This window comes from Myodes glareolus, chromosome 9 (assembly GCF_982192425.1).
Source record: "Myodes glareolus chromosome 9, mMyoGla1.1, whole genome shotgun sequence".
NCBI lineage: Eukaryota > Metazoa > Chordata > Mammalia > Rodentia > Cricetidae > Myodes > Myodes glareolus.
The window spans coordinates 106,178,173-106,204,376 of record NC_142034.1 but is presented as its reverse complement, the minus strand read 5'-3'; the positions used below and the strand labels follow the sequence as shown (position 1 = coordinate 106,204,376).

The following is a 26,204-nucleotide window of genomic DNA, read 5'->3' as shown; positions in this document are numbered from 1 at the left end:
CTCTCTCTCTCTCTCTCTCTCTCTCTCTCTCTCTGTGTATGTATGTGTGTACCTGCGTATGTGTGCATTTGCTCTAGTGTTTGTGGGCAATGAAATCTCAGGGCTTTGTGAATGCAAGCGCTCTGCCCAAACCAGATTTTTGTGGTTGCGGCATTGTTTCTTGAAATGGGGCTTTATATATAGCCCAGGCTGACTTTGAACTCTCCATCTTCCTGCCTTAGCCTCTCCAAAGTGCTGGAATTACAGACAAGTACCACCATACTTGACTTGGAGACATTTTTAATGGGGGAGGAATCTACATGATTTTTTGTAGTTCTTCAAAAAGAGATGAATAGAGAAAACAGCATAAGATACAACCAAAGGCACAGACCACCCCTGGAGAGTCCCTTCACTCTGCTGCTGCAATTGGCTTGTGTCCAAAAGATCACCTTTGTGGCCCTTTTCTCTCCTTTTCTCTTCCCTGATTCTCTTTTGTGGATGAGAACCTGTGAAAATAAAATCCCACAGGTAGCACCACCATCTTGTAGAAAATACAAACAATGCCCAGGGCAAGAGTGGAACCAATCTAAAAAGCTTCCCCATTCTATCTCTTGTTCAAAAGGCCACTGTTGAAACCCCACTACCCATGTCCCCTGTGAACGTAGAATCTCAGTGTCTCCGGCTCTGCCAAGCCTCAGAGTCAGAGGCTATGCCGTAACATGCAGCCCCAGCCTGTGTGCCACAAGTGTGGATATTTACTGTGTGTGAGTGTGAGCATGTACAAGTGTTCACATGCATAGGAAGGCCGGAGCTGAGAAAAGGTGTCTCCATAATTACTACATCCTGTTTGTTTGTTTGTTTGTTTGTTTATCAAGACATGATTTCTCTGTGTAGCCCTGACTGTCTTGGAGCTCACTCTGTAGACCAGGCTGGCCTTGAACTCAGAGATCCATGTGCCTCTGCCTTCCAAGTGCTGGGTTTAAAGGTGTGGGCCACCACTGCCCGTCTTACATGCTGGTTTTTGAAACAAGCTCCTCCACTCAACTCTCCCTTTTCCATCTTTGGGACTATAGACCTGCACTATCACCCCCACCCCCTTAAATGTAGGTGCTGGGAATCTGAACTGAGGTCCATACGCTTGCCCAGCAATAACGTTCTGGCCTGAACCATCTTCCTAGTACCTCCAGTCACTACTTTGCTATGAATTACCTTCCATGTTTGTATAACACATTCTTTTTCCTGGGTTGGCAATGTGGTTTTGTGTCACTCTGGGCAGGGGCAGCGCAGGGCTCTCTCAGCGTGTGGCCTGGGAGCTAGAAACACCAGCATCATCCTGAAGCCCGTTAGAAACACAAATGAGCAGGCCCGATCCCAGAGGACCACAGAGGCAGTAGCTGTGCTTTAACCACTGCATGGTCACACTGCCAGTCAGGAATCTGAGCCATCACCCCCAGCCCACAGTTCCCTCTCCCTTTCTGGTTCGGAGAGCCCACCCAGGTTTGATTCCCGCCCATCTCTCATTTAGTTCTCTCAGAAGCACGCTAGTAGCTCCGTCGATGCTAGCTTCAGTCTCAGACAGGTCCGACCCAGTTTCCACAAACTAGGTCAAGATGTTCGCCGGATTCTACAGGACTCTGGTCTAGAGTTGGAGTAAGACAATGACCTCTTCAAAGGCACTTTGAGCGCCCTCTGGTACAGCCTTTGGGAAGCAAACCACACCTCTGTGATGTAATGTGACAGGCGTGCCGCTCCGTGAGCAGAGGCCACCTCTGCAGCCAGTGTCTAGCTGCTCCCTCGCCAACGCCACCTGTGGGTCATGTAACCCATTTTAGCTAGGGGTGAAAGGAGGTTTTGGCCAGAGGTTTGCATTTTCAAGTCAGAATCGTTCCAAGTGCGGGCAGGGATTTTCCCGAAAGCAGTGCCCACCTGCGCGGACAGACACTAGCTGCCTGTGGGAGTGGGCTCGGTGTGGGGCAACAGCGTAGGCAGGATAACGCAGGGTTTCAGTGACCAGGAAAACGTGAAGGGCCCTGAAGCTAGGTGGGTGCCAATCATTGCAAAGTGTGCAGATGACCCTTCCAGGTTGCAACCTCCGCCCACCAAGCTACTCCGCAAACTTCCCCCAGACGTTTAAGCACTTCATGGCCGACAGGGGGCGCTGTTTCCAGCAGACCCAAGCCGGCGGTGCAAAAGGGCCGAGGTTGAACCACCCACTTTTGCCTCGCGCGAAGAGTGGAAAGGGAGGAGTTAGCGTGAAGTGAGGCGAAAAGGAAACGGCGGGGCCCCGATGGCCGGGACAAACGACACTCTTGAAAGGCGGTCTCAACTACAAAAAGACCCTCGTCAACCCGGGGCTGAAATGGAACAGGCACGGACGGGGTTCGAACCCGTGATCTTCGGTTTACGAGACCGACGCCTTACCACTTGGCCACCGCGCCTGCGTTGGGGGCGCTCGCCGCGCGAGCCTCTATGCTGGCGACACTCCCATGAGCTCGTCTGACGAGCGCGAGCGCGGGCACGAGCAGAGCGCGGTCGCCCCGCCCCTCGCGGCCGGCCGCACGGGCGCGCGCAGGTGGTTCCGGCGACTCCAGGTCTCGGCGGGCGCGGCCGCCCGGCCAGGGAGTTCCCGCGCGAGTCCACAGATCCCGAGCGGGGCTTGCCTGGTGTCTTTGGTTCGAATCCCAGCTCCGTCAGTGGGTTCCCTCACTTGAGCCGTGTGTCTCCCAGAGGCGTGGTGACCAGTTTTCATCATTAGCGCGACCTCAACTGCCCTGATCAGGGTCGTGAATCGGTGAGTCGACTTTGCAAAATTAAAAAGCTCCAACTGGCTCTTACTCAGACTGCCGCTGTCTGGCGTAGGGAGTGTCTCTGATGTCAGCATCAATGTCTGGAATCTTTGCTAGAAATGCGATTTATATTGAGGTTGAAAATCCTCTGTGTGGGTTTACATCCCCTGCACAGGACTCTTAGGTGCCAGGTGGAGAGGTCTGGACGGCTGCTGATTCATATGTTCCTGTTCATGGATTCAAAGGCCTTTTTATTTTTCTGTAACTGGACTAATTATGCCATTCCCTGCACTTTGCCTTAATTTGGTGGCTTGTAATAGATAAGATAGTATAATTATTTCTATCCCGTGGTTTGGAAAATACAAATATCTGCTGCTCATTAGCATACTGCATAATATTAGCACACTACCAGTGAGTGGATTATGTATGCTAAAACAAGTACTATAACATTACACACGAATGGACTTTCTCATGTGCCTCATTAAAAGTTGCCTTTTGCCTGGCGTGGCGTTGCAAGCCTTTAATCACAGCACTCAAGGGGCAAAGGCAGGGGGATCTCTGTGAGTTGAAGGCCAGCTTGGTCTATACAGTGAGTTCCAGGACAGCCAGGGTGGTTTCACAGAGAAACCCTATCCTGATAAACAAGCAAACAAACAAAAAGCTGCCTTTCACAACTGCATGTTTCATGCTTTAATCGAATCTGTGACTGGGAGCTAGCCATTGGGGGGTTGTACCTGTTTCGCTGTAGCTACATATACGTGTCTTTGCTGCTGAAGCCAGTGTTGTGCAATCAGATGTAGGGCCATCGTATTAGGAGTGTCCACAGCCCAGGGTGCTGTGCAGAAGCAAAGAGGATCTTAACACAAGCCAGGATGGTTTATGTCTGTCACACCAGCCACTGAGACGCTGAGATACACAGTGAGTTCCAGGCCTGCACTACAAAATGGGACCTTGTAGAAAACAAAGGGATGCCAGGACCAAGTTTATCAAATCGCTCTGTGGAAAGCCTTCGGGCAAGGACACAGGAAGGCATGCAAAAACAACCCATACATTTAAAAGTGAAAATCCAAGCTTTAAAGTACTCATAAGTTCATCAGGCCAGTGCTACAGAGATGGATACCGGTAGAGTGACCGTCTGTCCTACCACACATCTTAGAGTGTTACCTACAGACAGGCCTCAGTAAATACAGTGGACTTCTCTTCCAAGTGGTTCTAGAATTCCAGGCAAGGTTGTCAGTGCCGAGAAGCCAGCAAACACTATGGTAGTCCCCAGAGCATGCTCCTTCTCAGGGCCCATGTCGGCTTTCCATTCTAATGAAAGAACTCAAATTCACAGAAAGTTTTCTCTGTGGCTCCAGGTTTCTGGCTCAGGAGGCACGCAGGGAAGAAGGCTTCCCAAATGCTCTGGGGAAGGTTGCTAGAAGCCTTGTAAGACTGCTGGCTTCTGTTTCCTGTTGTTTTGCGGTAAGGTGTCTTTTTGTAGCCTAGACTGGCCTGGAACTCATAACAACCAACTTTCCCCTTCTGCCAGGCCTGTGCTGCCTTGGGGTGGTGGCAAGCCTGCACCATGTGAGAAAGCTCCTGAATGGACGAGCCTCACGGCACAGCGGCCTGTTTTCTTTCATCTGCATGGCTGAGTTGCTCAAGTTTGAGCAATTTGTAAGTATCTGTATTTCCTTCATGTGAAAGAGACACTTTCTCAGATTACAAAGAAACAAGCCATGGTTTTCTGTTTTCTTCCTGTGCCTCTGTCTCAGTGCCTATCTCCAAAGTAATTTTTTTTTTAACAAAACAAAACAAAAAACAATGTGACATGTGACTTACGGGACTGGAGGGACGGCTCAGTCATGGCCTCAGCACCCACGTTGGACACCTTGGTTACCTACACACGTGCTAGGTGTGAGAGTGACACACACAAACACAATTCTTGAAACTTGTTCATTTGCTTTGCAGTGCTGTGATGGCAGAAGACACAAAATAATCCCACACTAGTTCAGAATTAAGGGTTATTTATTTAGGGGAGACTCACAGATCACTGTCCTAGATCACAGTCCTCTGCAGGATCGGGGAACAGGAACAGAGTCTAGCAGCCAGAAGTGAGAACCTGAAGCAAGAGAGCGAGCACAGGCTTTACAGCTGCGTTTACAGAACAAGAGACCACGCCCAAGTGGGCTGGTATCTTAAAGGCTATTGGCTGAAGGAGCAAGAGGAGTGAGAGGAGCTCCCCAGCACTGCTGGAAGAGGAAGCCTGGCTGCCGCTCCTCTAGACAGAAGCTAGATGGAGGTACTCCAGCCTCACCAGGCTGTGTCACCCTGTGTCAGAAGTGTCCAAGTTGTTTTCACTTTTTCTCGTGGTGGCATGGGTTGGTGAACATGGCAAGTGAATGGCAAGTGATTGGTGAACATGGGTTGACAATGTGAATGGAGATGCAATTATCTGTCTGCCGTGGGGGTTGCTGGCTGGGTTGTTTATGGCCAGTGTGACAGTAATGGCTCCTCCAGCTGAGCTCTCTGGACTGAGCTAGGGTGGGCGCCAAGGGCTTTCAAAGGCACTGAGGGCATTCACCTGTGTTATTTCCACAGCGGCTGGGCTAAGCCTCACTTGATGGCACACTGGTTTTTCCTGCAAAATGTGCTAAAGTCTGACTGCCTTGGTGAGGTGGCTGAGGCCCTGGGTTCTACAGTGACCCACCTCCAGGAGACATGCCTGCTGGCAGCTCCGGATCTTGCTTGGAGAGCCCCTCCAAGTGGCTTGCAGTATTCTTGAAGAAATTTGTTTGCATGTGGAAACAAAACCATGGGCCTGGGTGTTCAGGCCACGTGATGACACAGGTTTCTCTCTAAGGTCCTAAATACTTAAAGCAGTGTGTGCTGGTCGGGGGTGGGAGTGGGGCAGTTGTGAGTGAAGGACACTTTAGATCCCAGACCCAGGTGGCTGGAGGCTGTAAGTGTAAGTTAAGATGTAAGTGTGTTGGACTCAAGTCTTGGCAGGTGTGCAAGGCCCCATTCTTCTGTGACTGGAGAAAGGCATCTTCTGAAACTTAAGAGAGCAAGGTCCTATGGGGTGGAGACGTAAGGAGGGTTATCCTGGGCTGATGGGATAAAGGGCTTGAGAGGAGAAAGATGGATCCAGTGAGGGAGCCCCTTGAGCTTAGCGGTGGCTGGGGTAGTAAGGGCGACCCTGAAGGGGCCTGTCCATTTTGGAGAAAGAGGGGGGATTGTGACTTGGAGGGGAGAGGACTAAGTGCCTGATGTCGACCGAAGAGGGAAGGGAAGAGGGAAGGGATCGGGATGCAGCTGAGACAAATGGTGCGTGAAATTCCAAGGGAGACTGTGAAGCTGGCATAACAAGGGCGTAAGAAGGTGTTGGAGAGCCGATGGCTGCGGCCTAAGGCCAGGAGGCAGAATCGCCCATCCACACATGAGCTCCGAAGGGGAAATGAGGAAGGGTTCTTTGGGAGACTCTTAGTCACAGAAGAGCCAACCACAGGAGTCTTATCCAATCTTTGTTTTTGTGTTGCCCCATTTCGTCCCAGAAATGAAATTATTCTCAAAAACGCCGTCATGGTGTGTACACTTTGCATCTTTTTGTTGCAGGGAGCACTGGAGGTCCAGCCAGGCTGGCTCTGTGCAGTGCATTCTTTTCCCATCACAGACAAAGTGGCTCAGAGAAGTAAGAAAGAGGGTGAATCTGGGGTCTGTGAGGGGTTGGTCTAGGAGACCAGGCCAGGGTGAGTGTAAGACCTCCATAGCCTCTGGGCAGGAGTGGGAGGGGATATCAAAGGGGGAAGGGATGGGGAAGAGGGTTACAGGGACCTCTGCGATAATTAAGGGAAAAAGATGGGGGGACTCAGAAGAGTGTGAGGGTCAAGGAGAAAGTGGCCCTAAAACAGCTGAGGATATCACAGCCAGGTAAAGGTATTGGACACATGGGTATGACTAGAAAAGAGGGTGAGAGTTGTCTTGCAAGAATGGACAAAAGTGGCAAGGTCCTGGGTGAAAAGAATGGGGTCCCATCCACTGCTGTGACAGAAATTGGTGAGGGAACTGTGGGACCTGAGTGAGAGGTCAAGACAGAAAAGGTAGCTCCAGGCCCACCAGAAAGGTGACGGACTTACCCGCTACCTGGAACCTCACACTAGGCTCTCTGTGAGGGTGACGGGAGTCTGAGTCTGGGCGCCGACAGTTCTCTACCAGGCTGAAGAGCTCAAGGCTGAGGGTCTCAGATGCCCGTGCTGGTGAGGCTGGACCTCCCTGGTATGCACAGAGGATGAGTCCACAGAGGGGCCTTACGACTTCAGTGGCCAGATGGCTGGCAGACAGGGCATGGCCTTGCTGGTGGCTGACAGTTGGGGCAGCATCAGGACCAGTGGCCTTCCTTGTTGCATTTGAAGCAGGTCCCTGGCAGAGTTGACTTCTGCTGGACCCCCATGGGATGGAGCCTTGTGAACTTCCCCTGTTTTCTCTTTGGGGGTACTGATGGCCTCAGGGCAGTTGCCAAGGCATGAGCTTAGAGCTTGCCAGGAAAACTCATGCTTTATCTCAGATAGTAAAAACCTTAAAAGCCATTTTCACCAGTTCCTGTATGGAGGTTTAGGGAACAACTTCCATGTTTTTAGTTTTAGTTTTTTTTCTAATATCCAGCAATGACGGAGAAATGAAATGGGTAATCAGGATTGTGGCTCCCACTGGGGAGGCGGGTAGAGCAGGCAGGCAGGATTGAAGACAATCAACATGGCTGGGTGGAAGAGCAGACAGAAACACACAGTGAGATAGGATCTGTTTTAGGGAGTGGGCAAGGGCTTACATAGCTGCCTCATATGTAGGTGATACAACCATCCTGCATGCAGGTCACACAAGGCCTTTTAAGGTCCTCAGGGTGGCTAAGTATTTTGCCTGAGCACTTGTCCGCACATGCATGGCCCTAGAACCCGGAAGTGCCGGCCACTGCTCTGTGACTGGAATCATAACATTAAACTTTTCTAATACAAGGCAGGACAGTCCTTCAGAATTCCTGTTTCATAGAAGAGTCTGCCAGATACTCTAGATCTTTGTCTAAAGATGAATGCCCCAACATTGCAGAGGAAACTCTGTGACTCTAGATAACCAGATGCCTCTTCTGTTAGGTAATAGTGTATCCTTCTGGGTCTTTGAAGGAGTTAAAGTCTAAAAAGTTAAGGTTACAGTTTTCCTTAGTTATGATAAAAAATAAATTAGGTATAAAATGTAGGGATCACTAAGAGGAGATAGATAGTAGAGTATTTTCTCTGAATTCACTAAATACAAATGGACTGAATATTATAAATATAATTCTTACTGAGAACTGTTTTTGTTGTATATAGTTTTACTATGTTAAAGTTAAAACATTTAATTTTTGTTTTATATTTTATTTAATTTTTAAATTTATCTTATATGCCATCAACAGTTTTCTCTCCCTCCTGTCCTCCCTCCCCTCCCGCTGCCTTCCATATACCTCTGTCCCCATCCACTCCTCCTCCATCTCCATTCAGAAAAATGCAGGCCTCCGATGAATTTGATCAAAGCATGATACATCATGTTGAGGCAGGAACGAGGTCCTCCCCCTGAGTCAAGGCTGTGTGAGACAATCTAGCATGGGGAACAGGGTCCCAAAAGCCAGCTAAGTGACAGGGACAGGTACTGATCTCACTGTTAGCAACCTGACAAACAGACCCAGCTACACAACTGTCACACTCATACAGAGGGCTTGGGTCAGTTCCATGCAGGCTCCCTAACTGTCGGTCCAGAGTCTGTGAGTTCCCATGAGCTCAGGTCTGCTGTCTCTGTGGGCTCCCCTGTCATGACTTTGACTCCCCGTCTCATGTCTCATATATCCCTCCTCCCTTCCTTCAACAGGACTCCTGGAATTCCGCACAGTGCTTGGCTGTGAATTGCTGCATCTGCTTTCACCACTTTCTGATGACAATTATGGTAGTCACCACTCTGAGTACAGGAGAAGGCCAGCTCAGGTATCCGGTCCACCATTGCTGGGAGTCTAAGTTGGGGTCATCCTTGTGGATTCCTGGCAGTTTCCCTGGCACCAGAAAATCTTTCATTTTTATTTAGACAAAAGGGGGAAATTTTGTGGAATTTTTTAAAGATGTATTGTATTCATTGTATTCATTTATATTGTGTAATATTTGTTTAATGGTGTAAAGATGTGTTACATTCTTTTATGTTGCATTTGTTTAACTCTGTGAAGCTGTGTTACTTTGTCTGCCAAAAACACCTGATTGGTCTAATAAAGAGCTGAGTGTCCAATAGTTCAGCAAGAGAGAGGGGTAGGTGGGGCTGCCAGGCAGAGAGAATAAATAGAAGAAAGAAGAAGGATGAGAAAAGGAGAGGATAGGAGGATGCTGGGGACCAGCCATGTAGCTACATAGCCAGACATGGAATAAGAAGGAAGGAAAAGATGTGTACATATTCAGGCTTCCTCCACTCTCTACAGACTTCCTGTTCTGTTTTTGAAGCTCGGTCTTACATAGCACAGGATGGTCTCCAGCTTGCTACCTACTCTTGATTCTCCAGCCTCAAATTCCCCAGTTCTGGGGCTATAACCATCAAACCTTGGTTTCTCTTTTTCTCTCTCCTCTTCCTCAGTCTCCCCTCCCCATCCTTACCTTATTCCCTCCTTACTTCTCTCTCCCCTTCAAGTCTTTGATTCCAAATTTACTTTATTGCAACCTCCTTATGTGAGTTTCTTGTGACTCTTAGAGGAAGAAAAGTTTTTTCTTGTAAAATTCCATTTAAGCAATCCCCTGCCTGATTTTGGGTTGGAAGTCATAAGCATATCACTGCACACATGTTGTCTGTGACTGAAGACCCCAAACTTGGTAGAGGAGGTGATAATGACAGCCTCCATACCCTCAACAAACACCAGCAAACATGTTCTAGTGTGAAGATGGAAAAAAACACTTTTTTTTTCAGCAAAAGCATGGCACCCTAGAGTACCCTAGCATCACCTCATCCAACCAGTCTGAAACTCCACCTGGGAAAGAATCCACTTAAGTTGGTTCATCCAGACCTGAGCAGGGTCACACTGGCAGCTATGAACAATAGAAGTCAGGTGGTGTTTTAAAATGTCAGGCAGGTTTTTCAAGGTACAGCATCAGCATATGGTGTTGATATCAGGTTGCTGCTAACATGTATGAAGTGGTAGATGCTGACATGTATGAAGTGGTGGATGACAACAGAATACAGTCCTACTCCTGCCTTGCCTGCCACGGCAGAGAGCTCCCTCTTTCCTAGCTCACTCCTCTCCCTTCTCCCTTTCCTGGGAGATGCTCACTATAAGCCAACTTTAATTGATTTTATTTTAGCTTTATTTGTGTCTCTATATATGCAGAAGCTATGGGCCTCTGATCTCCTGGAAATGTAGTTGCAGGCAGTGTGAGCTGCTCCACATGGGTGCAGGGAACAGCCTGGGTGCTCTGAAAGAGCTTCAGGAATACGTTACCACCAAGCTTTCTCTTCAGCCCCAGGCATTGATTTTTATCTCACTACATGTCTTTGTTTTTGTGTTGCCCCATTTCGTCCCAGAAATGAAATTATTCTCAAAAACGCCATCATGGTGTGTACACTTTGCATCTTTTTGTTGCAGGGAGCACTGGAGGTCCAGCCAGGCTGGCTCTGTGGAGTGCATTCTTTTCCCATCACAGACAAAGTTGCTCAGAGAAGTTAGTTAAGAAGAGAAATCTGTTTTTGCTTAGGACTTCAGGGGACACAGTTTGTCATGGCCAGAAAGCCCTGGTGACTGGCAGGCACCTGCAGCAGAAGCTCTGCATCTGGGGCCTTCCAAAGCACAGCTCAGACAAGAAACAGAACAGGCTTCAGCTTCAGCTTCAGCTTCAGCTCTGTTGGTGGAGGGCTTGCCTGGCATGCGTGTAATCTTAGCACTGGGGAGGTGGAGGCAGGAGGATCACGCTGTAGGAAATACCACAGCCAGTAGCCTTTAAGTTACCAGTCCACTTGGGCGTGGCCTCATGTACTATAAACGTCGATGTAAGGTGTGCGTTCCCTCTCTCTTCTGGCAGCAGGATTTGTTTGCTGTTCCCCATCTGAGCAGAGGACTAGGATTTGTGAGTCTACCCGTAAATAAATAACCCTTTATTATACTCGGTTCTGAGCTAGTGTGGGATTTCTTCTTAGCATCCTTCTTCATCTGGCGCCCATGTGGATCCGCACTCCACACCTACCAGGTGGACCGGCTTTAAAGGCCTAACTGGTCCACAGCCCAGACAGTCTCCCACCCCTGCCTGCTTGGCTTGCTTTCACCTAAGCAGGTTTTTTGTAAACCCCCCTCCCCCAGCAGAGTTAAGTGCATGCGCCAACTTGGAAATTTCCCAAGCTTGCACACGTTCCCCTCAACCTCGCTGCCACATCCCCTGCCTTGCAGCTGTTTGAGCAGCTTCTGGTTTGTACTCCCTGCTCTTGAGTTCTGGGCTCCTTGCTCCGTGTATGAAATTGATTTAATTGCTTTTAATTTGTCAAACAAAGCACATTTCTCAGTATTTAACCAGTGGCAAGGCAGAAAACCAAAGAAACTCTGGACTGTTCCTGGTGCCACAGGTTGTGCCGCTGGTCATGACTCTGCAAGCACAGCACCTGCTGGACAATAAAGATTATTACACCTAAAATAATTTACCGGACCTCATAACACAGGTAAACATTTTATTAATTAATAAATCAATAAAATTGAAAGTTATATAATTGCAGACAACATTATTATTGAGAATTTTAGTAACCTTTTGCTAATACTATGGATTGCATTCTGCAAGGCTTATGTGGTTATTGTGATACATCTATTTATTAGATATTGGGATTCAGTTTTTTCTTCATATTATATCCTTAAGAAAATGATTTGATAACAGAACCAAGAATGAGGCACTTTTAGAAATTATATAGTCTTTACAGACTAATAATGAACATCTAGATGACAGGACTAATACCATTGAAAAAAGTTACCTGAAAAAATTAATACTATCGAAAAGGGTAAGATTAATTTGACAAACAAAAATTGAATATTGAATACATGTCAAAGGGTACTGAGAAATTATCTGAAAGAATTCATACTGTTGAATTTGACAATCAAAATTTATTAAAAAGTTATGATAGGTTAGCACATAGAGTATCTCTCCAGAAAGACAATCTGCATGCTATCCAAATAATGTCCAAGGATGAGATGTTATCTTTAAAGGAAAAACTTCAGACCTTGGAATCACATGTGCAGAATGAGGACCAGAGGCTAGGTGCCTCAATGAAACCACTAGAAATATATACAGGTCAGGAGATTCAGGCTTTACGAAAGACAGTAGTAAAACGATTTGAAATGATTGAGGAAATTATTGGAGCTGATGAGCAGGGAAAGAAGGTACAAGGACAGGATTCAACATCACCAATAGCTGTCAGAGATGACTTTCCCGGGGTTTTAGCTTCCTACCCTATAATCTACTCTGAAAAAGCCTGAAGTTTTCAAGGTCCAAAAGGACTCAAAGAAGGTAGATGGATACCTATAGGAATGAATGATCTAAAAGAAATTAAGCAAGCAGCAGTAACTTATGGCTTGCATTCTGCGTTTGTTAGGGATCTGGTAAAGACATGGGCTTCTAGCATTAAAGCCACTTCACACGACTGGCTTTAGTTAGTTTCAGCAGTCCTGGAGGACAGGCCTCAACTGATGTGGAAATGTTATTTCAGGGAAGAGGCAAAAATTTTACAACAACAGGGAAAAGCAAAAAGACTTAAGGCTTCCAAAGATAAAATTCTTGGTGAGGGCCCTTATGCTGACCCACAGGCTCAAGCTCTTTACAATGAACAAATCTTGTCTCTATGCCATAAAGCAGCCTTACTTGGGATAGGATTCAAGAATCAGGAAAATGAATTGAATCATATACCAGTGTTAAACAGAGCCAGAGAGAACATTTTAGTGACTTTTTACAAATATTAACTAAGGCTGTACAAATAGGAGTAACAGACCCAGACACTAATTGAGTACTTATTGAAAATGCAAACTTAGAATACAAAAAGATACTTGGCCCTTTGAAGGTTAGATCGGCGCCAATGGATGAATGGATCCTGCTTATGATGATGGTTGAGACATTTGACTATAATACTTAATCTTGGGTAGGAGAAGCAATTTCCAAAGGTATGAGGAGACATCAAAATGCCAAATGTTTTTATTGTGGTAGAATAGGACATCTGAGAAGGGATTGTAGACAAGGAATTCCTAGAAATAATGTCTCTTCTGGGAATGGCAAAAATAAAAGGTATCGATCTTCTGGATTATGTAGAAGGTGTGGCAAAAGCTGACATTGAACCAATGAATGCAGATCAGCAAAAGACAGATAAGGAAACCCGACACCATTGGGAAACTCCTTGGGGGGGCCTCTTGGAGGTCCCCAAGTCAAAAGTGGTCCAGTCATTCCCAGCCACTGTGAAGGACATGCTTCACCAGGAAAATTAAAAAATTCAGAGCCTTCTGTAAAAAACCATACTGTTCTGGATGATGGAGTAAACATGGAGAATGAATCAAAAATTCCAATAGGAAGTAGAAAATGTATATTTTGGCAGACTTCTGTAAATGATCAAAGACCAAAACTAAAAGTGCATATAATTGACATTGTAATTGAGGGATTACTAGACACAGGTGTGGGTGTGACTATCATTACTCCAGAATCTTGACATCCAGATTGACCACTTCAAGAGGCAGATATTCAATTCTACTATAAGACCTGTTTTGGGTACCACCTGCTCAAGATGGTTCCAACTTGGCTAGCTGAAATGGTGTACTTTTTTACAACGTTCTGGCCAGAACTCCAAATGGGAACCTCAGAAAAACCCTGATTACTCAGAGACTATTTCCAATTTTACCAGACAGTAATCTTGAAACTTAACCATCATTATACTTTCACAGGATCCCATAGATTGAACAACACCCCCATGATAGCTGGAAGTAATTCTAGAAGATGACGTCCCCTCTCCTAACAAAGTTTGTCCTCAGGGTTAGAGACATCATTTAGGGGTTGTTTATAATTGGTATAGGGTTGGGGTTGGGAGAGAAATTATGTAGGCTCAGGGATCTCTTTGAAAAAAAGGGGGAAATTGGATGGGATAATAGATTAGTGTGAGTTTACTCGCACTAATAATAGTAATAGAGTGAACACTCTGTGAGCTATTATTTATAGGCAATTTACATTGGTATAGATTCTTGTATATTGATACAAACTTAAATTATATTGAATATGTTCCTATTTTCATCTACAATATTTGTATACCTAGGCAAAGTTATTTTGTCATATTGTATGTATGCATGCTTCTACCTTTGCTTAAGGCATTTTGTATATTGATACAATTTTAGAATATATTTATTATGTTACAATATACATTTTGACCTCTGATCAAGATACTTATACATTGTTTACATTTTGAGGTCATTGTCCTCATTTGTTGCGTAGTTGTTTAAAGATTGTTTAATATTCTCATATGAAGTCTTAGTCTTTAAGTTATATAGGTATTAATCAATAGTCATCCATGTTTTTCATACTTATAGTTAGACTAATCAGGTTCTTTAGCTACATAGAGATTGTATTATGTATAGATAGATAATCTTCAACCACTTCAAAGAGTTGTAGAATATGGCATTTAAAAACTTAGGGCTCTGTTGATGTGAGACACGATTGCTCCTGGCAGTACCCATCTATTCCTGAGAAAATGTTGAGCACCAAAGACACTCCACTTGGAGTTTTCTTCTTGGCAAAACTGGCCTTTGGCCCATGCATCAACCACTGACAAAATGCACAATGTCCAGACAGGACAAGCAGGATATTAGAAAAAAGACCGTCATATCTTGCCAAGACAGTTTTGAAAAATTTCCTACCTCTGAAAACGGTCTGTCAGTTACTCTAGGCCTTAGCCAAAGTTGGTTGCTCCAAGGTTGCAAATGAGACTTTGGGTGATTGCCCAGGTAGCCAAGTTGTCTCTGTCATTTGTTGCACATTTTGGAAGCTGCTTGATTACATGTCTTGCCTACTCAAGTAATATTATTTCCCTTCTCAGATTTTTGATGGGGTTGAAGACTAGATAGTTGTAGTTACTTTCCTCTCATGACTTGGCCAAGTTATTTATAATACAAGACTTAAGCTCCTTAGGACATGATAATTGCTGAAACATTTATCACATGTTTTTTGCTTGATATTGTTTATGCTGGTTGTAATTCTAATTTTTATACCCAATATTTGTTCTTATGGTATATAATTTTTTATTTGGTTTAGAACTCTCTTATTCAAACAAAAGGGGGAGGTACTATAGGAAATCCTACAGCCAGTAGCCTTTAAGTTACCTGCCCACTTGGGCATGCCTCATATACTATAGATGCTGATGTAAAGTGCGTGTTCCCTCTCTCTTCTAGCTGCAGGATTCACTTGTTGTTTCCTGTTTATGCAGAGTCTACCCCTAAATAAATAACCCTTTATTATACTCAATTCTGACTAGTGTGGTATTTCTTTTTAGTGTCTGACTTCAGGATCATAAATACAAGGTCATCCTTATTTATATAGCAAGTTCAAGGCCAGCCTGGCCTCTTGAGACCTTGTCTCAGAAAACAAAGAAACCTCCCAAAACAACAAATAAAACCAGAAGCATAATGGCGAATCAATCCCACACCAATTATGTTTTAAGGGGGTATTTATTTTGGGGGGTAAAACTTACATACACCATAAACCATCAGGAAGGGAGCCTAGTCGCTGGAGCAGGAGCCGGGAGCAGGAGCCGGAACCAAGCACCGGAACCAAGAGGCCGAGCTGAGCTTGCCACTCTTCTTTTTAAAAGAGAAATATACCATGCCCCAGTGGGCTGGTATTTCAGCGGCCTTTGGCTAATGGAGCGGAAGGTGCTCCTGCAGCACTGTGGGCTCATGCTTCAGCGACTATTGGCTGAAGCAGCGGAAGGTACTCCTGCAGCACCTCCCCCTTTTGTTTAAGTAAGAGAGTTCTAAGCCTACTACAAAATTATATACAGTAAGTACAAACCTATAAAATTATATACAATAAGTACAAATATCCTTTTCTAACTAGCTAAAGTCTTGTATAATAAATAACTTGACCAAGTCATGAGAGGAAAGTAGCTACATTTATCTAGTCTTCAACCCCATAGAAGATCCGAGAAGGGAAATAATGTTACCTGAGTAATTAGGAAGTGCAATCAAAGAACTTCCAAAACATGTAACAAATCACAGAGACACTGGCTACCTGGGCAATCACCAAAGACCTGTTTGCAGCGTTGAAGCAACCAACTTTGACTAAGGCCTAGAATAACTGACAGATTATTTTTAACAGGCAAGAGATTTTTCAAAACCATCTTACCCTGTCTTGGTAAGATTTAACAGTTCTGTTTATCCATTTCCGGATTTTAACAGGCAAGAGATTTTTCAAAACCGTCTTACCCTGTCTTGGCAAGATTTGACAGTTCTGTTTATCCATTTCCAGATACCGTGTATTTGTCAGTAGTTGAGGTATGGGCAGTTCCTTACCCAGAGGCCAGTTTTGTCAAGAAGACAAGCTCCAAGTGGAGTGTCTTTGGTGCTCAACTATCTCTCGGGAATAGGTCAGTGTTGCCAGGAGTGATTGTGTCTCACTACACAGAACTCTAAGATTAAATTAAATGCCATTTTCTACAGCTCTTTGAAGAGGTTGAAGACTATATATAATCTCTATATATCTAAAGAACCTGATTAGTCTAACCATAAATATGACAGACATAGATGACTATTGATCTACAATTCTTAACATGTATCTAACTTAAAGACTAAGAGAATAAACAACTGTGCAATAAATGAGGACAATGACCTCCAAATGTAAACAATAAATATCAATATATAAACAATATATGAGTATCTTAATCAGAGGTAGAAATGTACACTGCAATATGGTATACATATATCATTACAATATATATCAATAAATAAAAATGTTTTAAACAGGTAGAAGCATGCATACATACAATATTCAATATATGCCTATGTAGTATCATGACGTCATATCAACCGAGTGGAGTTGTTGTTATGGGAGTCCCATCTTCTTCCTGAAACTTCAAAAGTCAGTGCACGAAAAACTCATTGTTCATTGTGGAAAACTTAAACATTAATTATATAGACATATACAAACATATATTCAATGAAAGGTATGATAGACATATTCAATGAAAAGTATGATAGATATGAAGAAAAGCAAAGATGTTTTCTAAACTCATATTTCTTTCTGTCTCATATCATGGCTCTTGACATAAGACAGAAACTCCAGAAATTCTGGGTTTTTTCTCTTAACAACAGGCTTGGAATTAGAGAGGGACCGAGCCAAGCGTCCAACTCCAAAACCAGCTCTATAAATTCAGAAATATGATTTAGTATATTCCAGAGCTTCATACTCACAGAACCTATTCAGTTTTCTTGATAATCCATATTGGGTAATTATTTTTCCATCTGTCAGTATTCAAACATCCAGGGTCCCTTGAATTTTTCAAAGACGAGTGTTTTCCTGTGGAGACAAGAACAGAACCCTGCCCCCATTTTATGTTTTTCTTACCGCCTGTATGGTCATCATCATTGTAGATGCTGTCATTTCTCCTTTTTAAGAGGTTTCTTCTCTTCAGATCTAACTTTTATTAATTTTGATGGTATCCACAATTTTTCTTCTCCTGTGGAAACAAGAGCAAAACCCCTTCCCCAACGCAGCACATCTCCTGGCTTCCATTGTGAGGTCAGCACATCCTTGAAATAAATTGGTTGATTTAATTCAGCAGACTTTTCCAATATCCAATGTCTTTCTGCAGCCGTTGTCCCCTTCTCATTAGCATTGAGAAAATTCAAGGTTAATAAAGCATTATGTAACCTATTCCTGGGGGTATTTTCCACCCCTTTCTGTTTGTTCAACATATCTTTTATAGTTCGATTTGATCTTTCTATAACTGCTTGACCTGTAGGATTGTATGGTATACCTGTAACATGCTTAATATTATAATAAGCAAAAAATCGTGTCATTTTCCTAGAAACATAAGCTGGACCATTATCCGTCTTTATCTGTGTAGGTATACCCATGATGGCCATAACTTCTAATAAATGAGTGATTACTGAATCAGCTTTTTCTGAACTTAAAGCAGTTGCCCATTGGAAACCTGAGTATGTGTCAATGATGTGATGTACATATTTTAATTTGCCAAATTCTGGAAAGTGAAACACATCCATCTTTCAAATTTGATTCCTTTTAATACCCTTTGGATTATTCCCTGCAGGCAATGGTGTTTGGTTGTAAAAAGAGCAAGTAGGGCATTTCTTTACAATCTCCTTAGCTTGTTGTCATGTAATAGAAAACTCTTTTTTCAAGCCTTTGCTATTGACATGATGTTTTTTATAAAATTCAGATGCCTGCAGCATACTACCAATCAATAATTGATCAATATCTGCATTACCTTGTGCTAGAGGACCTGGCAGACCCATATGGGATTGGATGTGTGTTATATACATAGGGCAGAGCCTGTTCCTGATCATGTCTTGTACCTGGATAAACAATGAGGTCAGTTCTGTATCATCAGGTATAAATTAAGCAGTTTCAATATGCAAGATAACTCTTTCTGCATATTGTGAGTCAGTAATTATATTAAGAGGTTCTTTAAAATCCCTAAGCACCATAAGGATGACATATAATTCTGCCTTCTGGACAGAATCATAAGGACTTTGTTCCACTTTACTCAATTCTTCTGATTTGTAACCTGCTTTCCCTGATTTATTAGCATCGGTATAAAATGTATGGGCTCCGGTTATTGGAGCATCACGGACGATTCGAGGGAGGATCCAAGAAGTTCTCTTTATAAAGTTAAGTCTCTTGGTTTTTGGGTAATTGTTATTGATTTCTCCCCAAAAATTAAAACAAGCTCTTTGCCATGGTTCATTGTCTTCCCATAACTTTTTATTTCATCAGTAGTGAAAGACACTATAATTTCTGCTGGGTCTATACCTGGTAGTTGACGAAGTCTCAGTTTACCTTTTATAATTAATTCAGAGACCTTTTGTACATAGGTTTTAAATTTTTTACTTGGTTTGTGTGGCAAAAAGATCCATTCCAAGATAATATCATCTCTTTGCAGCAAGATTCCTGTAGGAGAAATTCTGGAAGGCAATATGACGAGAATACAACTAAGCTTTGGATTTACCCTGTCCACATGAGCCTCCTGTAATTTTTCTTCAACCATTGTCAGTTCTTTTTCTGCTTCAGCTGTTAATTCTCTGGGACTATTTAAGTCTTTATCACCATCCAAGGTCTTGTTTAAATGAGTTATTAGATTAGGTGTTATCCCAACAGCTGGTCGTGGGCTGGAGATGTCTCCTAATAATCTTTGAAAGTCATTAAGAGTTTGTAACCGGTCTCTCCTGATTTGTGCCTTTTGAGTCTGAATTCTTTGTAAGCCTATTTTATAACCTAAATAATTAACAGAATCTCCTCTCTGAATTTTTTCAGGAGCAATTTGCAATCCCCATTTAGGTAATACTATTTTTATTTCTTCAAACAGCCTTTCTAAGGTATCTTTGTTTTGATCAGATATCAGGATATCATCCATATAGTGGTATATTATGAACTTAGGAAATTGTTTGCGTATAATTTTCAATGGTTGGCTTACAAAATATTGGCACAGGGTGGGAGAGTTTAACATTCCCTGTGGGAGGACGGTTCACTGATACCTCCTTGCAGGCTGAGAGTTATTAAAAGTAGGCACTGTGAAGGCAAACTTTTCTCTATCTTTTTCTTGTAATGGTATAGTGAAGAAACAATCTTTCAGATCCGTAACTATAAGAGGCCATCCCTTTGGTAACAGGGAGGGCAGAGGAATTCCAGATTGCAGAGGGCACATAGGTTGAATAACCTTGTTGATAGCTCTAAGATCTGTCACCATTCTCCATTTACCAGATTTTTTCTTAACAAAAAATACAGGAGAATTCCAAGGGCTGGTAGATTCTTCTATATGTCCAGCATCTAATTGCTCTTGTACCAGCTGTTCTAAAGCCTGTAACTTTTCCTCAGCTAAAGGTCATTGTTTAGTCCATATTGGTTTCTCAGTCAACCATTGTAGAGGCATGGCTGTTGGTACCTCTGAAGGGCCATCAATTGTGTTGTGTTCTTGTACAGCTCTAATGGCCGATTTTTGCCATCTGTAATATTTTCCTCAGAAATATAGGCTCTAGAAGCAGCAGGAATGTTAATGTGGGTATTCCATTGCTGCAATAGGTCACGGCCCCATAAATTCACTGCAGTATTGGCTACATATGGCCTTAGTTTTCCTATTTGTCCGTCTGGACCTATACAACTGACCCATCTCATGCTTTGTCTTACTCGAGATAGGGTTCCAATTCCTAGGAACTGAATATCTACCTCCTGAAGAGGCCAATGCGGATGCCAAGATTCTGGAGTAATGATACTTACATCTGCACCTGTGTCCAGCAAGCCAGTAATAAATTTGCCATTTACACACTCTTAGCTGTGGTCTTTGTTCATTTATAGAAGTCTGCCAGAATAACCGTTTACTTTGTCCTCTTAGATTTCTTGATTCATTCACCACATTTAACTCATCCTTCAGGCCGTTATTGCTTTTAACAGCAGGCATGGGGCATTCTAATTTCCCTGAAGAGGCATGTTCTCTGCAGTGACCGGAAATGACTGAACCACATTTGCCATGGGGGCCTACGAGAGGCCCTTCATTGCGTTTCCCGATGGCAACGAGTTGCCTTGTTTTTCTCTTGTTGACCTACACTCATTCGTCCAATGCCTGCCCTTTCCACATCTCCTACATAAACCTGAAGGCTGATTCCTCCTATTCCTGTTATTCCTAGAAGAGGCATTATTTCTGGAATTCCATTGTCTGCAGTCCCTTTTCATGTGTCCCGTTTTGCCACAATGAAAGCATTTTGTAATCTGATGTCTCCTTTTACCTTTGGAAATTGCTTCTTGCACCCATGTTTCATTGCCATAATCAAACGTATCAACATTCATTGTATGTAAAACCCACTCATCCAAAGGCACTGATCTGATCTTTAAAGGCCCCAGGATCCTTTTGCATTCTACATTGGCATTCTCATAAGTCAAAGTCTCAATTACTATATTTCTTGCTTCTAGATCAGGTATCCCTATTTGTACATCCTTAGTTAGTCTTTGTAAAAAGTCACTAAAGGGTTCTCTATGACCCTGTTTGACCCTGATATACGATTCTACTCTCTGACCTGAGTCTTGAACCCTGTCCCAGGCCCTTAGAGCTGCTGTGGCACATATGAATAAAATGTTTTCATCATAAAGAGCTTGTTCCTGAGGATCAGAGTAAAGTCCTTCCCCTAGAATTTGATCTAGAGAAACATCAATTCCTTTCGCTGATTCTTGTTGTAAAAGTCTGGCCTCTTGTTTGAATAGGCATTTGAAATGCCATAAAGGTTCGTTCTCGAGGACAGCTGACATTAATTGATTCCAATCTTGAGAGGTGGCCCTGCTGTTCAGAGCCCAGGATATTAACATCTCTCTAACAAAGGATGAATGTAGTCTGTAATTCACAATTGCTTGTTTAAATTCTTTCAGATCTCTCATATGTATAGGCTCCCATGTATGTTCTTTAATGACCTTAGGGTTTTTGGAGCCAGTTATTTTTTCTGATGTTATTACTGGAAAGGCAGGTATAACTCTGTGTAAACTGAGAGTTTTCGGAGGTAAATTATACCTTTCTACCTTTTGCTCCTGTTCATCAGAGTCTATGATTTCCTCAATCTTATTAAATCTGCTCACCATTGCCTTCTGTAAGTCCTGAATCTCCTGTCCAGTATTATGCTCCAAAGCCTTCATTAACGATTCTAAGACATGGAGCTTGTCTGTCAGAGACACCATTTCCTCCTTGGACACAATCGCCTTCATTGATAATTCTAAGGCGTGGAGCTTGTCCGTTAGATATACCATGTCCTCCTTGGACATAATCCTCATGGCATGTACTGTGCCTCTTGTATGGAAATCCTGTCAATTAATCTATCATACCCTTTTGATAAAGTCCGATTTTCACATTCAATGGTTATAATCCTCTCAGCTAATGTTTCAGCACTTACAGTCATGGACTGGAGGTTACAAGTCATTTTGGTTGTCCCCTCCTCCAGAGCAGTGAAGCTCCCTTCTAAAGAAGCAATATCAGACTGTACCTTCTTGATATTTTGGTCAGTCGACCGAGTCATATCAGACAAAGATCTAGTCTCCTACTTGAGAACTCCAAACTCTGATCTAGTCTCCTCCTTGAAAACTCAAAACTCTTTTTTGAGGAGGTTGGTGTCAGTCTGAATTGTCCTTAAGGTTTTAATCTCTGCCCTCAGCATTGTGAATTCAATCTGTAAGAACTGTATCATCCTTATAAAATAGTCAAACACCAGAAAAGCGACAGATCCCAGAAATAACCAAGTAAGAGGAATATCAGAGACATCCTTCAGAATATCCTCCACAGCGCAATTAAAAAAGCCATTGAACTTTTGGATAGTAATATTTTCTGACATTTTCAATCAAAAGAAATTGTATGTATGTATTTTTTATTTTCAACCGAAAAGAAAAATCTTACCTGTAATGATCATTGCCTACCAGTAGGTGGCGGGGGTGCACCTAAATCCACGTGGCAATGGACTCAATCCAGGAAGTAAACTCTAAAATATATACACTCAAATCCAGAGGTTAAATTCACAGATCGTGTGCTCCGGCGCAGGTCGAGCGCTGGACTCAGCTGGGTGGCGGGGAAGACAGTGCCCAATAGGGGTAGCAGAAGCCAAAAAGTCCCCTCCCCGATCTGCCCAAGGTTGAGGTCAGTTGGGAGCCAGTAGTGGTGTGCGGCTCTGGTTGCTTGGCCCATGCCATGAGGGGGGAAAAACCCACACGTTCGGGTGCCAGATAATGGCGAATCAATCCCACACCAGCTAGGTTTTAAAGGGGTATTTATTTTGGGGGGCAAACTTACATACACAGAAACCATCAGGAAAGGAGCCTAGTCGCTGGAGCAGGAGCCAGAATCAAGTGTCGGAACCAAGAGAGTCCGAGCCGAGACTTGCGGCTCTTTTTAAAAGAGAAATATACCATGCCCCAGTGGGCTGGTATTTCAGCGGCTATTGGCTAAAGGAGCGGAAAGTGCTCCTGCAGCATTGTGGGCTCGTACTTCAGCGACTATTGGCTGAAGGAGCGGAAGGTACTCCTGCAGCATTAACTAACTTTTACATCTTAAATTAACCCATTCCTATTATTTTATATTTTACCACGAGGCTCGTAGTTTACTGGTAAGGTTCCAGGGCACCTGTCTTCTTTGGCAGCTATTATCTATCTATCTATCTATCTATCTATCTATCTATCTATCTATCTATCTATCTATCTATTCAGATTTCCTGCATGGCTTTGTTCTGCTAAGTCATTGACCAAAACAGCTTTATTCATTAACCATGGTAATAAAACATATTCACAGCATACAGATGGGAATCCCACATTATTTCATCTTTTCTGTCTAAGTAAAAAGGACAATTTTAACTTTAACATAGTAAAATTACATATACAAAACAGTTATAAACAAGCTGTGTCCACCAACACATAGGCTCATATATTTGGATGTTTAGGAAGTGGCACCAATTGCATGGATTAGGAGGTATTGCCTTGTTGGAAGAAGTGTGTTACTGGGAGTAGGCTTTGAGGCTTCAAAAATCTATCCCAGGCTCAGTGTCTTTCTCTTTCAGCTGTTTGTGAACCTGGATGTAGTATTCTCAGCTACTCTACAGCATCATGTCTGTTTTGCATACTGCCTTGCTTCCTGCCCTGACATCAATGGATTAAACCTTTAAAATTGTAAGCAACCTAGAATTAAATGCTTTCTTTTTGTAAGAGTTTCTGTGGTCAGGGATGGAGAGATGGCTCAGTGATAAGCTGCTCTTCCAGAGAACTCATGTTCAATTCCCAGCACCCACATGGCAGCTCACAACTGTCTATAACTCTAGTTCCAGGGGATTTGACACCCTCACACAGACATACTTGTAGGCAACTATGGTGTTTTGAATGTAATTGGCCCCCATAAGCTCACTGGGAGTGGCACTATGAGGAGGCTTGTTCTTGTTGGAGGAAATGCACCATTGTGGGGGCAGGCTTTGAGGCCTCCTATGCTCAAGATACTCCCAGTGTCACATCACTTCCTGTTGTCTGTGGGTCAAGCTGTAGGACTCTCAGCTCCTTCTCCAGCACCATGTCTGCCTGCATGCCACCATGTCATACCATGGCGGGAAAGGACAAATCTCTGAAAATGCAAGCTACTCCAATTAGATGTTTTTCCTTTATAAGAGTTGCCATGGTCATGGTAACTTCTTCACAACAATAGAAACCCTAACTAAGACAAAAGTTAGTACTAAAGACTAGGGTATTGCTGTAATAGGCCTGACTATGCTTTTGTTTGAAGGAATATAGACCATATTCCTAATCCATGGGACTGTGGATTAGAAAAGCAGTTGAACACTTTAAGTGCTGCTTTAATGGGCCATCCTAGTAGGAGCATGGAGGACAGTGGTGCTGAGGGTGATTTGATGAACTGTGGGGGCCTGATTCAAGAGGTTTCAGTGAAGAAGAATTTTAGTATGTTGCCTAGAGATAATTCTTGTGATATTTTGGTGAATAATGACTGCTTTTTGCTCTTGTCCAAAGAGTCTGTCTGAGACTAAAGTGAAAAGTTTTGGATTAATTCCATTGGCAGAGGAAGTTTTAATACAGTCTAGTATAGACTCTGTTGTGTTGTTACTGGTGGCCACTCTTATACAGATTTATAATAAAAAGGAGCAAGCTGAGAAAGTAAAAATACAAAATATACAATGTGAAGAGAAATGGAGCACCAGAAAGTGGAATGGAGCTAAATACTGTATTTAAGGTGATAAACAGATTAATAGAATAAAGGGAGTGGTGACCTCCAGGCAAGATCCCGCCCGGCTGAGTTTTCAGCTTGTGAAAAGGAATTAAAGAAAAGCTCAGAGCTGGGTGTAGTGGTACACACCTTTAATCCCAGCACTCCAGAGGCCTCAAACTCTGAGTTTGCGGCCAGCCTGGTTATAGATACAGTTTCAGATACCCAAGCTTAGGCAGTGAAGGAAACCATTGAAAGCAGAAAGTTGATGAAGGGAGCCATGTTCCAGCCCCAGTAAGCAGCAGATCTTGGCAACTTCAGCCACATGGTTCTGGCTTTAAGTGTATAAGAAAGGGGTTATGGAATCTCCCTCTGTGACTAAGAAAACCTGCTGAGCCCAAGCATGTGTCAGGGGTGTCCCTGAATTAAGGCCTAGAGAGGCCATTGCATAAATCTGTGAAAGGTAAAGTCTCGATTGTCTTAGAGACCCTAAGATGCTAGAGATACCAGAACCATGGATACCTGCCAAGGAAAACTGCTAACAGGTAAGTTCAGCTCACCAGATCTCAAATGACCACTCTGAGGCTTAATATGTAACAGGATTTAGCTCCATTCCACTTTCTTAATATGTATTGTGTATCTGTAATCACTTTCTAACCAGGAACATTTTAAAAGTGCTAAATGGGCATGGCTAGGACCAGTGGCAGGGCTTTGGATGTTGGTTCTACCCTTTTCAGCTTTCCAACATGGCAGAGGTAAGTTCACTGCCAGCTCTGGGAACCAATGCTCACCACCCCAAGTCTAGTTCACACTGCCATCAAGCAGCTTCTAATACACTGTTCACAGACCCCATTCAAGTGTTCCATAGCAGGACCTCTGGAGAAAGCCACCTGTGCTTCCAGCACGAACGGAACTGCACATCTGCCGCCACAAACAGAGCCTATCTGAAAAAATGAGGCTACCAATCAGCTGTGCTTATTCCCATTTTATGTGCCTAGAAGTCCTCTTTTTTAAAAAAAAGCTTTTCTAGGTCTTTTGTGGGTCCATGCCAGATAGTGGGTGCCATTTGTAACTGGAGGTTTCGCTCCTGCCTGCCAGTTCCCACTCTGAGGCTTATATTAATTACAAACTGTTTGACCTATTAGCTCAGGATTATTATTAACTAGTTCTTACAACTTAAATTAACCCATTTCTATTATTTTATATTTTACCACAAGGCTTGTGGTTTGTTAACTCACATCTTTCTTCACTGGTAGCTGCTGATACCTCTTCAACTCTGCCTTCTTTTCCCTTGTATCTTTGCTTAGATTTCTTGCCTAGATCTATTCTGTCTGGCTACTGGCCAAATCAGTTTATTTATTAACCATTGGTAATAAAACACATTCACAACATACAGAAGGACATACTATATCAGTGTTATGAATTTTAATATAAATATCTGACATGCAGATGGTCTTAAGAAACCCCCAGAGTCATGCCCCCCAAACAGGTCATGATACACGGTTGAGA

The 26,204-nt window shown here is 43.3% G+C and overlaps 2 long non-coding RNA genes and 1 other non-coding gene across 3 annotated transcripts; 1 reads left to right on the top strand and 2 right to left on the bottom strand.

Moving 5' to 3' along the window:
- Positions 1 to 262: 262 nt before the first annotated feature.
- LOC146892806 (uncharacterized) lies at positions 263 to 1,660 on the bottom strand. Its single transcript, XR_015003383.2, has 2 exons — positions 1,189 to 1,660; positions 263 to 485 (listed from the first exon to the last, which is right to left on the bottom strand). It is a non-coding gene; the product is annotated as an uncharacterized LOC146892806 (long non-coding RNA).
- Positions 1,661 to 2,345: 685 nt separating this feature from the next.
- On the bottom strand, positions 2,346 to 2,417 carry Trnat-cgu (transfer RNA threonine (anticodon CGU)). The gene has a single exon. It is a non-coding gene; the product is annotated as a tRNA-Thr (tRNA).
- Positions 2,418 to 2,562: 145 nt separating this feature from the next.
- On the top strand, positions 2,563 to 10,908 carry LOC146892807 (uncharacterized). Its single transcript, XR_015003471.2, has 2 exons — positions 2,563 to 2,770; positions 8,640 to 10,908. It is a non-coding gene; the product is annotated as an uncharacterized LOC146892807 (long non-coding RNA).
- The last annotated feature ends 15,296 nt before the right edge of the window (positions 10,909 to 26,204 follow it).